General features: G+C 43.2%; 1 protein-coding gene across 2 annotated transcripts in view; it reads right to left on the bottom strand.

Moving 5' to 3' along the window:
• The window catches only part of TBC1D7 (TBC1 domain family member 7), a 1,434,943-nt gene that overhangs the window by 1,219,274 nt on the left and 201,578 nt on the right, over positions 1 to 14,091 (bottom strand). The gene's annotated exons all lie outside the window — the stretch shown is intronic.

The following is a 14,091-nucleotide window of genomic DNA, read 5'->3' as shown; positions in this document are numbered from 1 at the left end:
GGCAGCACTCATTCAGCACATTTAACTCTCCCAAGCTCAAAAAAAACAATTCTCCTAACTCCCATAATCACACAACACTTCTCCCCAGATCAAGTAAATGTACAGAGCTACACGAAAAATCTCTCCAAGCTGCTAAAGGACTTCAAAGTACAACAAACACACAGTGAAAAAAGCAACCAGAAGTCCAACGTCCAGTATATCGTATAGAAATGTTTCATTTATATATTTCTACGAGTTTTATATTTGTGTGTTATAATTTTTTATAGACAATCTGGGCTTTTAACATTATTATTGAGTTAATTAACTTCTTGATTGATGTCTTGGTTGTTTTGTATATTAAAAAAAGAGAACAAGCAGTGTATTTTATGCATTTGAAGAGTTGTACTCGAAAGCACTGCATTTTTAACTGTGTTGGTACATTATTAAATGATATATCAGACATTGGACTTCTGTTTGCTTTTTTCACTAAATGTACAGAGTTCTGGGGTAATCCACCAGATGCCCTTGCACCAGAACAATTTCTCTGGGAAGAGAGATGCTGTGCAACAATGTTGAAGTGAATGGATGTGGATCTACTGTTAAGCTAACTACATAACTTTCATATCTTGTGCGATCCAGACCATTTTCACTTCATCAGAAGGGAAAAAAGTCCTTAGCTTCACCTTTTGGGTGGTATCATGGCAGAATACAACAAAAAAGGTAGCACTACACATCAATCTGGATCTCGGCATCACATTCAGAGAAGCACATTTTGCAGCTGCATAAACAGTAGAACAGTTCTTGTAAAAGATGAAAAGGAAGCTATAGCCCTAGCAGAATATGACTCTGGTGCATTTGGGATTTGTTATATTTACCATAACAGAATGCAATGCAGTCTGACAGCCAGTTCGGACAAGTTAACCTTGGACATTTTATGACCCATATTTTACATCTATAAAATGCAAAAAGGACCCCACCATTAGACTACAGTGGAAAACATACTGGTATATTAACCAGATAAGGTTAACTTTCATGCCTACTGCAGGGATGAATATAAAGATTATGTATAAAAACAAATTCTACAAAATGTAATACACCAATGTTTACAATGAGAAAAATGTCTCAAATGGATAAAGTCCTGACCATGCCAAAGGAAAATCCTCCAAAGAAAGCCATGCAGGACACCACAGAAAATGAACATTTTCTGTGGTGTCTTGTATGGCTTTCTTTGGAGGATTATACAGAGGTTTAGAAGAAAGGGATGAAGTTGAGAAACTGTTATAGCTAATGAGGCTGCTACATAATTAGGGTCTTCCAATAAAAGTACCTAAAGATCAACTTTGATATGTGAAAGTCACATCTCAAGTGAGAATAAGTTCTCTGAGGGGTGGTCTTAAAAGGAATGCATCCCTTAAGAATGCCTTACAAACTTTTAGAGAATGCAGCAAGAAACACAGAAGACTATGGGAAAAGTTACAAATGTTTGCTAGATCTACCTTGGTGGAATACCCAGAACAGTGATCAGAAACATCTAATTAAAAAAAAAAAAAAAAAAAAAACTTGTCCAAGGAATTAAGACCTGCAGCCCAGATGACCCATATTTAATTAGCATCAGAAGGATCCAAGTGGCTAAAAAGGGGGGATCAGCTTGAGTGGCCAACACGGTCTTCAAGAGGAGGGACACGGCCAAGGCAATGGCATGGCAGTGGCTGGATCATCAAACTGTAGTGGCCATGCTGGCTCGAGTGCATCAGGTGGGAACTTTCCTGCACTGTCAGGGAACATGAAGTGTGTGCTCAAGCAAATACATCTCTTCCCCTACTAGACAGCCAATGTGACTCAGGAGGCAGCCTGGATGTAGGCAACTCCAAGGGACCAGCAAGCTGGCCTACTCCTACCACCCAATTCTGACTACTGGGGGGAGCAAATGGGTCAAACAGGCTTCCCAGTCAGAAACAGAAGGGCTGTAGGGCTCTCCAAGGCACAAAACTCCAATCTTAACAGAACAAATTGACTCACTGGGAGTAGATAGTGGAGTCATCATTTGATGAAAACTGCAGAACTGGGATACAGAACATTTAAAGACACTGGTCCACAGTGAAAATTGTGTCTATCTACTTTTGTAAACATTTAAAGAGGAAGGCATTTAAGCAGCTTTGAGGACTTGAACCTCCCTAGGATAAAACTGGAGAAACCGTGTTGTTAGTCTGAGAGACTGGTGGTCTGGCTGAGGCCTGCAGGAGAAATAGTATAAGACACCATTACGGTATTTGAATAGAGGTTTCTCTAAAAGTGAATGCCAGAATAGGGGAAATGTTCTTTGCCAGGGTCAGTACAGGGCTATAAGAATGACTCTTGCCTTCCAGCTCTGTTTGCCTTTCTGCAGAAGCTTCATTATGGGAGAACAGAGGAAAAGTGTAAATAAGACCAAACACTGTAGTAGTTGCTCTATTTAGCACTGTTGGTGATACAAAGGGTTTGCAACAAGCAGCAGAAGATGACAACCAATGCCACTTGAATGATGGACCACTCAAGAGGCATCAGGATGTATCTACTGAGCCTTTTCCTTTACAGAATCGGCTTGACCCAGAATGTGTATGACAGCCGGAAAATGAGTCGACATGGTCTGCTTCCACAACCTCAAGTCCTACAAGCAAGGAGGACAGAAGTGGGTTCCCATACCTGAATGTCAATGTACCAAACCACTGTTGTGTTGCTGAAATGAATGGCAATTGCACCATGAGGAAGGAGGTGCTTCAGAGCCTGCAGCATAAGGACAGCCCTCCTTTCTTGTACACCGATATGCAGAAAGGTCTCTTCTTGTGACCAAGACCCTTAGACCATCTGCCTCAAGCAATGCCCCCCACACCAGTGCAGAAGCATCCATTGTGACTATCACACAGGGGATTGGGGGATACAGGGACTGCTCTGAGACAGGTTGCCCCAAGAAAGCCCCCACAGCTTATGATAATACCACTCTCATAAAATGTGTATTAAATGGGAAAACAGGTCCACATTCTGAGCCCATAAAGCCATACTATCCAGTGACAAACCCAAAGTAATATATGGCAATTGGGACCAGTTAAATAGTTACTGCCATGTGACCTAGAATCTTGAGGCAGGAAGCAGCTGACACTACTGAAGTCATTAACAGATTGTGATGACAATATGTGGGTGCAAAGTGATTAATTGTGGTCATGGAGGGAGACAATTTCCCTGCAGCACTGAGGCAAAAAAATCTTTTTTTAATGCCCTTCAACCTCATCTTCCCTGGTAACGGGCTTAGATTTCAGCTGGAAAAGCAATTATAACATTCCAGACTGAACTGACTTATTTATATAATTGTCATCTACTTTAGCAACATCAGTAAGAGGAGTTGTGAGAATGCATGGTGATGTGCTGTGTCTCTGAGATAGCTGCCATAACTGTGCTGGCTCTGTGGCTCTGTCTGATCTGGAAGACAAGTTGGATCACCTTTTTAATGCAAAAAATACTTGATGATACTGCAGTGATTAAAGCAGAAAACTTAATGTGGAAATAACTACTCAAGGAGCTTTGCCAAACAACCACTTTGATGGAAGACTTTGCAAACACGAGGCAATCCAGGGGCACAGAGATTACCTAGCTGCTGTGGAGAGGGAGGTGGGGGGGAGAGCTTCAAAAATATACACATATTAGATGTTGCAGTGAACAAGCAGCACCAGAGCAATCTTCAACCTTTGGGACTTTCAAAGTAAACAGAAACAGGACACTTGTGTTCATTCTAAGATGACAATCTGCTCAGGGTTCAGAATCTGGGGCAAACCACTGTGGAAGGGGTGCACCTTCATTCAGAGCTCCTTGCTCTAAGGATTCTCCATCAAAACCCAACAATTTTCATAATGATAATTTGGGCATAAAAATGTATGCATTTTTATGTCATGTGGAGCTCATTTGGACTGGTCTAACACTGTTCAATAAAATCTGTCCGTATGAGATTACCTTTTGTCTTGCTTAGGTACTTAAGTTTTAAAAACATACTCCGCTCCAACTAAAACACCCTGCTGCACTGTCTATATTTCAGGGTATGTACTCAGCATAACATTCCATCAATGTTGTCCATTTTCACTGTTCCTCAACAAATGGGTTCAGATCCGACCATCGGATCAAATTCTGCCACTTTCTACAGATTCTAGGATCTGAATCTCGAGCTCCTTCCTTACCCATAATGCCACTGACCATTACAATACGTCAGATCAATTTTGCTGCTATGGCATCTACTACACTAATATATTAAGGTAATCAGACAGGAAAAGTACAGTTGTGTACCTACCATAAATGTAGATGTTTGAGTGTATTCATTGTTGCAGTCATTACTCTTGGGTTATCCTGCTGGCAAGCTACCCACAGTCGGCCTGAATTCCAAAGTCTTGGTCTGGCGTCGGTTGCTGTCACCTCTTCCCTGACATCAGAGCACCAGGGGTATAAAAGATGCAGCCAACGCCATTTTCTTCAGTATTTCTTGCCCCAGATGTCAGGTGCCCCCCAAAAGGGTAGGCTAAATAAATTACGCCAATAAACATGCATGCACTAAAATAAACATTTCCTTCACCTACAAGCAAATACACCACAAAGGTTGTATAGAATAGAGAAGTACAGATAAGACCCAGCAAAAGAAAGGGGGATGGTGGGAGGGTAACCTGGACTGCAACAGTGAATACACTCGAACATCTACATTTATGGTAGGTACACAACTGTACTATGTTCATCGTGTTTCACTGTTGCAGTCATTACTCTTGGGTTTAATCCCAAAGCTGAGGATGGGTGGCTGGGTTAAATAGGATTAGGAGAGGCTATGAGGCCCTGCAGAACTTGCAGTGGCAAAGCCTGCTCTGGATTTAGAGTAGAGAGGTAAGTGGTAGTGCTTTGTAAAAGTGTGCACTGAACTCCAAGTTGCAGCCTCTAAGATGTCTTTGGTTGGTACTCCTCTGAGGAAGGCTGCTGAAGTGGCTGCTGCTCTGGCTGAATGTGGCCTAATGCCCTTAGGCACTGCTTTGCCATGCTGTGAGTAGCAGAAATAAATGCAATGACCTATCCATTTTGAAATAGTCTGTTTTGAGATAGCCTTTCCTTGTGATCCTGCAGCATATGCCACTAAAAGTTGCTCAGTCTTTCTGAAAGCTTTAGTTCTGTCCAAGTAGAAGCGTAGCTGTCTGTGTATATCCAAAGAATGCAGAAGTCTCTCACCCTTGTTCTGTGGGTTTGGATAAAAGGTAGGCAAGTGAATGGTTTGGTTAAGGGCCACACTGGACACCACCTTAGGCATAAATGTCGGGTTCGTCCTCAGAGAAACCCTGTCTGGATGGAAAATGATAAAAGGTTCCACAGCCATGAGTGCCTGTAACTCCGAGACTCGTCTTGCAGAGGTTATTGCTAGGAGCAGAGCTGTTTTCCAGGATAAAAAATTTATATCAGCTGTTGAGGCTGGCTCAAAAGGAGGCAGTGTGAGTTTTTCCAAGACATAATTGAGGTCCCATGCAGGTATTGGTGCTCTCCTTGGAGGTCTTATGTTTCTGGGCCCTCTGAGGTACTGCCTTATTAAAGGATGAGAAAAGATAGATGGTTCCGTATTGTAATGGGCTGAAATGGCAGAGGCATGAATCTTAATTGATGAAAAGGATAGGCCTTTGTCCAGCATCTCAGTTAAGTATTGTAAAATCTGAGGAATATTTGGTACAAATGTGTCAATTCCTTGTGACTGGTTCCAAGCACAGAATTTCTTCCATTTTTCTGCATAAGATTTTCTGGTACTGGGCCTCGTGGCCTCCAAGATAACATCCATCACAGCTTTGGAGAGAGGAGTGTTCTGAATGGCTACATTATTCGCCATGCTGCCAGATTTAAGGTCCTGAGTTGGCTGTGCAGGATCTGATTGTTTTGTTGGGTCAGTAAGTGAGAAACTTGAGGCAATGTCTAGGCTGGACCTTGAGACAAGTTCTTTAGGATTGGGTACCAGTGCTGGCGTGGCCAGTCAGGGGCAATTAGTATCATTTTTGGCTTCTCTTGTCTGACCTTTAGGAGTACCTTGGGGAGGAGAGGCAGTGGAGGAAAGGCATATACTGTTAGGTTTTTCCAGCTGAAGGATAAGGCATCCACTTTCCATGATTGCTTGTGATAATTCCTTGTGCAGAATCTCTGTAGTTGGCAGTTGTGAGGGGAGGCAAATAGAACTATGTCTGGGCATCCCCATTTCCTTTGTTATCATGCTGAAGACTTGTGGATCCAGTTTCCACTCGTGGGGATCCATGAGGTTTCTGCTTAGTTCGTCTGCCAGAGTATTTATTTTTCCTGTCAGGAATTGTGCTTGCAGGTGAACTTGATAAGTCAAAGCTGTGTCTTACAAAGTCATGGCTTGTCTGCAGAGGGGGTATGAATGTGTGCCTCCCTGCTTGTTTATGTACCACATGACTGTAGTATTGTCCATCTTTATCAGTAGTTGTCCTGGATGAAGTAGATCCTTGAAAGCTGACAGGGCATTCTGAACAGCTAGCATCGCTTTTTGATTGATATGAAGATGCATTTGGCTTGCGGTCCATGTGCCCTGAATGCATTTTTCTGCCATGTGGGCCCCCCAGGCATAATCTGATGCATCCATTGTTAGTGTCTGCCTGGCTGTGGGTAAAGTGAATGGCTGTCCTTTGTTGTGGTGACAGGCCTGTGCCCACCATCGAAACTCCTGTTGCAGGCAGGGAATGAGGGTAATTAATGTTTCCAGGCTGTGGCAATGTTGAGTCCAAACACTTTTTAGATAACATTGTAGTTTCCTCATATGCAGTCTGGCATATGGAATTAGCAGAATGCAGGATGCCATGAAGCCCAAAGCCTGCAGAATTTTTCTTGCAGATAACTGGGTTTTTGTTGCCAACATTTTGAAGTAAGAAGTCAGTTGCCTTTGTTTGTCTGACGTGAGATAAGCCATCTGGGCAGTTGTATTTAAGCTTGCACCCAGGAATATTATCTCTTGAGAGGGTACTAGTTTTGATTTCTTTTCATTTACTGTGTACCCTAGGCAAATTAGTAATCTTTTTACAAACGCCAGATGCTTTAGTAGAATGTCCTTGTTCTCTGCTTGAATAAGGCAGTCGTCCAAGTAAGGATACATTTGAATTCCTCTTTGTCTGCAAAATGCAATTACTGGTGCCAGGCATTTTGTGAATACCCTGGGCGCAGTAGATAAGCCAAAGGGAAGTGCAGAGAACTGGTAGTGCATTGAGCCAGCTATGAATCTGAGGTATCTTCTGCAAGATTGTCTGACTGGGACATGCAGGTATGCCTCTTTTAGGTCCAAAGTTACAAGCCAAGCCTTCTTGCCCAGCATGGGCAGTAAAGTACAGTTTTGTACCTACCATAAATGTAGATGTTCGAGTGTTCACACTGCTGCAGTCATTACACTTGGGTTATCCTGCCGTCAGTCGGACAGAGTTCCAAAGTCTTGGTCTGGCGTCGGTTGCTGTCTCTTCTTCCCTGACGTCAGTGCACCAGGTGTATATAAGATGCATCTGATGCCATTTTCTTCAGTTTTTCTTGCCCCAGATGTCAGGTGCCCCCAAGTAGGTAGGCAAATAAAACCAAGACTCAATCCTCCAAAGGCAGACGTCCTGTCTGGTGGACCCCAGCCAAAAACAAACTATACAATAGAAGGAGGAAGCTACTACATGATAGAGCAAAATCCCAAAAATGGAAGGCATCTCTGATCAGTATTAGCAAAAAACTAAGGGCACTCATAAAATCGTCTAAGGCCAGCTTTGAGAGAAAAATTGCACAGGACACTAAGGATAATCACAAGCCTTTCTTTAGTTATGTTATGAACCTGGGTGGGAATTCCCAGATATGCTCAGAATTAGTCCAAAATGACAAAAAATACACCGAACCCACAGACATTGCCAACATCCTAGCTGACAGGTTCAGCGCAAACCCCGCCCCCCCCCCACCAAAAGGGCAAATATCTATCCCAGCAGAGTGCTGCCCCCCTGACATCTCAGAAGCTCAGGTAAGAGCCGCCCTCTCCAAAGCAAAAAACCCAGCATCAATGGAACCAGACAGTGTCCCGGGCTGCGTCCTACATGAACTCCAAGAAGAGCTAAACCCAAACATAAAACTACTGTTCAATCTCAGCCTTACTACAGGATATGTACCCAAAGAGTGGCATACAGCAACAGTGGTCCCTCTCCACAAAGGTGGTGCCTCAACGGACCCTGGAAACTATAGCCCCATAAGCCTGACTAGCTTGGTCTGCAAAGCTATGGAAAGGATCATCATGGACCTCATAAATAAAGATATAGGGGACCTACAGACACTGGATCCTACCCAGTTCGGCTTTGTTAAGGGCAGATGCTGCCTCTTAAACCTGGTCGACTTCTTTGAAACAGTCACCAAGGCCATTGACGAAGGGAAGGTGGTCCACACAGCCTACCTGGACCTCGCAAAAGCCTTCGATACAATACCCCACTCGGGCATTATAGAGAAGCTCACCAGCTTAAATATAAACCCCTACGTCACTAGATGGGTTGTAAACTGGCTCAAGGACAGAACCCACATGGTTAGAATTGCTGGAGCCATGTCAGACTCCAAACCAGTTGCAAGTGGCGTCCCACAAGGCTCAGTCCTGGGACCCCTCTTGTTCGGTATATATTTCTCGGAGGTTCAGGCCAACACGGAAGGACTGTGGGTGACCAAGTTCGCAGATGACTGCAAACTGGGCGCCATAATCGACTCTCCAGCCGACACAAGCATCCTCCAAAAGGGCCTCATAGAAACAGACAACTGGTACCAGAGCCATGGCCTCAAGCTAAATGCCAAAAAGTGTATAGTCATCCCCCCTTTGGCAAAAACAAAGTGCCCACAAATTACCACATAGGTGGTAATCCATTAAGTACAGAAGAAGTAATTAGGGACCTGGGGACCCAAGTTGATAGCAATCTCTCATTTGACAACCACGTGGCCAAAGTGGTTAGAAAAACATTTTATATAGCCCACCTAATCATGAAGGGATTCACATCTAGATTAGGGGAGGTCATCGTGCCTCTTTACTCATCCCTCATCAGGCCCATAATCGAGTACAATGCCCCTTTTGGGATGTACCTTACCAAACACCTGCAGCAACTGGAAAGACCCCAAAAGTACCTCAACAAGAGGATCAAAGGGCTCAAACAGATGCCATATGCTGCCCGATTAAAGAAACTCCAGCTCTACTCAGTGGCATACCGCTTGCTCAGAGACGACCTGTGCCTGACGTATAAAGCCATGTCCAACCCGGAATTAAGGGACATGCTGCACCTCAAAAAATCCAAATCCCATCGAGCTACATGCTCGAGAGACTTGAACCTCAGCACTGAAATAAATAGGACACGCCGGAGGGACAGATTCATAACCCAGAGGCTCCCTTCACTCTGGAATAAAATCCCAGTCCAGGTTAGGCAAAGTCCCTCATTGACTCTCTTCAAGAGGAATCTTGATGACTGGATGGGAGATCATAGGTTTACCTCGGGTATCACTTCTGTGTCACTGTTAGACAGAGGCACAGTATACTAACCTCAAAAAAGGGCATAGCAAAATTAATTTAAAATGGGTGGCGAAAGCCAAACATACTCTGGCTAGGTTTATAAATGCCCTAGGGCAGATAGCCTAGTATGAACCTATGAATCTATAAAAAGTATACATATAAAATACAAACAATACCTTCAGTTACAAGCAAATACACCACAAAGGTTGTATAAGATAAAAAGGTATAGCTAAGTCGAGCTAGTTCAGAGGGGATGGAGGGAGGGTAACCTGGACTGCAGCAGTGCGAACACTCGAACATCTACATTTATGGTAGGTACAAAACTGTACTATGTTCATCGTGTTACACTGCTGAAGTCATTACACTTGGGTAGAATCCCAAAGCTAAGGTTGGGTGGCTGGTCTATAAAGAGTTAGGATTGACTATGAGGCCCTGCAGAACTGCAGTGGCAAATCCTGCTCTGGATTTAGAGTAAAGAGGCAGGTGGTAATGTTTGGTAAAGGTGTGCACTGAACTTCAAGTTGCAGGCAGCCTCCAAAACTTCCTTGGTAGGTACTCCTCTGAGAAAGGCTGTTGAAGTGGCTGTTGCCCTGGTGGAATGTGGCCTAATGTTATTTGGGACTGATTTTCCATGCTGTGTGTTGCAGTAACGAATACAGTGTCCTATCCATTTGGATATAGTCTGCTTTGAGATAGTCTTGCCCTGTGATCCTGCAGCATATGCTACAAACAGTTGCTCCGTTTTCCTGAAAGCTTTTGTTTTGTCCAAGTAGAAGCGTAGCTGTCTGTGTATGTCCAAAGAATGCAGAAGTTTCTCCCCTTTATTCTGGGGGTTTGGATAAAAAGTTGGCAAATGGATGGTTTGGTTAAGAGCCACATTAGATACCACCTTTGGCATAAAGGTAGGGTTTGTCCTTAAAGAAACCCTGTCCTGATGAAAAATTATAAAAGGCTCCACTGCCATTAATGCCTGTAGCTCTGAGACTCTTCGTGCTGAAGTTACTGCCAGGAGCAGAGCTGTTTTCCATGATAAAAATTTTAGATCGGCTGTATTGGCTGGCTCAAAAGTTGACAGGGTCAGTTTTTCCAAAACGAAATTGAGGTCCCAAGTTGGTGTTGGTGCTCTGTGGGGCAGTCTTATGTTTTTAGCCCCTCTGAGGTACTGCTTTAGCAAGGGATGAGAGAATAAAGAAGGATCCGTGTTGTAATGTGCTGAAATGCCAGAGGCGTGGATCTTAACTGATGAGAAGTATAGGCCTCTGTCCAGCATCTCAGTTAAGTATTGTAAAATCTGAGGAATGTTTGGAACAAGAGGGTCAAGGCTTTGAGCCTGGTTCCAGGCGCAGAATCTCTTCCATTTTTCTGAGTAAGCTTTCCTGGTGCTAGGCCTCCTGGCCTCCAAAATGACATCCATAACAGCTTTAGAGAGAGATGTTGCCTGTTTGACTAATGAATCTGCCATGCAGCCAGGTTTAGGATTTTGAGCTGACCGTGCAGGATCTGATTGTTTTGCTGAGTCAGATGATGTGGAATTTGAGGCAAAATCCATGGTGGGTCTTGAGCTAAGTTCCTTAAGATAGGGTACCAGTGCTGGCGTGGCCAATCTGGAGCAATCAGGATCATCTGTGGTTTCTCTTGTCTGGCTTTTAGGAGTACCTTTGAAAGGAGAGGCAGTGGCAGGAAGGCATAAACTTTTAGGTTTTTCCAGCTGAACAAAAGAGCATCCACTTTCCATGCTTGTTTGTGATAAGTCCTTGTGCAAAATTTTTGTAGTTGGCAATTCAGTGGGGAGGCAAAAAGATCTATGTCTGGGCATCCCCATTTTTGTGTTACCATGCTGAAGATTTGTGGATTCAATTTCCATTCATGAGGGTCCATGACATTTCTGCTTAGATCATCTGCCAGAGTATTTTTCTTTCCTGGCAGGAATTGTGCTTGCAGGTGAACTTGATACGTTACAGCTGTGTTCCACAAGGTCATGGCTTGCCTGCATAGGGGATAAGAATGAGTGCCCCCTTGCTTGTTTATGTAACACATTACTGTGGTGTTGTCTCTCTTTAATAATAATTGTCCTGGATGCAGAAGGTCCTTGAAAGCTGTTAGGGCATTTTGAACAGCCAGCATCTCTTTTTGATTGATGTGTAGATGCATCTGGTCTGTGGTCCACTTGCCCTGGATGCATTTTCCTGCCATGTGTGCTCCCCAGGCGTAATCCGAAGCATCTGTTGTTAGAGTCTGCCTGGCTGTGGGTAGGGTAAAAGGGTGACCCTTGTTTAGGTGACATGCCTGTGCCCACCATCGAAACTCCTGTTGTAGGCAGAGAATCATTGGTATTACTGCTTCTAAACACCTCCTATCCTTTAGTCTAGCACGACTCTGGAACTCCCTACCACCATCCATTCGTACTACCCCTAGCTACTCTATCTTCAAAAAAACTCTTCACTCACATCTAGTATCCCAATGGGAATGCTCCTGCTGCCACCCTACATAACTTACCCTGCAAATTTTCATCTTCTCTTCTTTTCAATAGCATTCTTCCTTTTCATATATTCTTGTTAATTAATTGCTAAATGTATATAATTCTTGCCTACACCTCTCACTGCAAGTTTACTAACATGTATTAACGTTCCTGTATATATCTTGTAATTATTCCTTTAAAATTCTGTATTACTTGTTCATTTATCACTAACCTAGACTGTTTGTTATATTTGTCCTTGTCTAATCCAGTTGTATATTTTCAATCTATGACATATAGTAATGTTAATAGTCTTTGGTCTGCTCTATTTTATAACATATGTAAGCTTATAATCTACATCATATTGTAACCTTGATTGTTTATGGAGCTTTTCTCCCCAGGACTCCATTGAAAACGGGTTCACTTTGGCCCAATGGACTATCCTGGTAAACCAACTGCAAATAAATAAATAAATAAACTGTGAGAGTGTTGAGTCCAAACACTTTTTAGGTACCATTGTAATTTCCTCATATGCAGTCTGGCATATGGTATTAGTAGTATGCAGGATGCCATGAATCCCAGGGCCTGCAGAATTTTTCTTGCGGGGAGATGGGACTTTTTTGCCAGTAATTGAAAATATTGAGTTAGTTGAACTTGTTTGTCTGGCGTGAGGTAAGCCATCTGGGCCATTGTATTTAAGCTGGCACCCAGGAATATAATCTGTTGTGAGGGCACTAGTTTTGACTTCTTTTTGTTTACTGTGTACCCTAGAGAAATTAGCAACCTTTTTACAAACGCCAGATGCTGTAGAAGAATGTCCTTGGTCTCTGCTTGAATGAGGCAGTTGTCCAGGTATGAATATATTTGAATTCCTTTTTGTCTGCAAAATGCAATTACTGGTGCCAGGCACTTTGTGAAGACCCTGGGCACAGTAGATAAGCCAAAGGGCAGTGCAGAGAATTGGTAGTGCATTGTACCAGCTTTGAATCTGAGGTATCTTCTGCAATTTTGTCTGATAGGGACATGCAGGTATGCCTCTTTGTGGTCCAGAGTAACAAGCCAAGCCTTCTTGCCCAGCATGGGTAGAAGCTGCTGTAATGTCAACATTTTGAATTTCGGAATATCCAGGTAAGTATTTAGAACTGAAAGGTCTAGTATGGGCCTCCAGGCCTTGTCTTTTCTAGGGACCAGGAAGAGTCTTGAGTAAAATCCTTGTCCTTGTTCCTGTTGTGGTACTTTTTGAATAGCTCTCATGTCCATGAGGGCTGAAATTTGTTTTTGTGCCTCTGCCCATTGATTTTGTGGCAGGTCTGGCATTCCTTTTAGCCTTGGTAAAGTATGAAAGTGGAACCTGTAACCTTGAGACACAATATTCAGAACCCATTTGTCTTGGGTGATTGTTTGCCAGTTTTGAGAAAAAAGTGCTAGTTTTCCCCCCAAGGGGGCTTCCAAAAGGGAAGTGCTTGGCGTACGAAGGGGAAAGTCATTGTGACTGTTTCTTGTAAGGTTGAGACTTGTCCTCACCTCCTTTTGGAGTTGAGGTGCCCCACTGTTGTTGTCTGTTTGAGCCTTGGGGTTAAGATCTGCCTCTTGGGTGTCTGTATCTGCCTCTCTGTGGCCTGTCTGACACTGGAAAAGACCAATTCTTTGTTGGCCAATTTCTGCTAAATCGAGGTGGCTGTACCTGTAAGAAATCCTTGACTGTTTGCATAGATTTAGCTTTATCCTCCATTTTCTTTAACACCTCTTCTGCCTTAACACCAAACAAGGTATCATGCTGTAAAGGAGCATCCAATAATTTTGCCTTAACATGATCAGGCAAACTCTGTTCTTTTAACCAAGCATGCCTTCGAATCACAGAAGCTGTAACTGCGGCTCTACAAGAGGCCTCTAAAGAATCAAAACCACATTGCAGAGTATGTTTTCCCACCTGTTCAACTGCATGCAATAAATCCTGCATTTCTTTACAATCAGGAGCTTCTGGGCTTGCAAGCATTTTCTGTTTTAACTGAGCCATTACATATTGTTGGTACTTAAGCATGTGAAACTGGCAATTTAAAGCTCTTACTGCTAAAGTTGCTGAAGTGTATACTTTCTTCCCCCATCTATCCAAAGC

This window comes from Protopterus annectens, chromosome 3.part0 (genome assembly GCF_019279795.1).
Source record: "Protopterus annectens isolate FY-2018-M chromosome 3.part0, PAN1.0, whole genome shotgun sequence".
Taxonomy (NCBI): domain Eukaryota; kingdom Metazoa; phylum Chordata; order Ceratodontiformes; family Protopteridae; genus Protopterus; species Protopterus annectens.
Note: the sequence above shows the minus strand (reverse complement) of the source record. Positions and strands in the feature narration are given on the sequence as shown.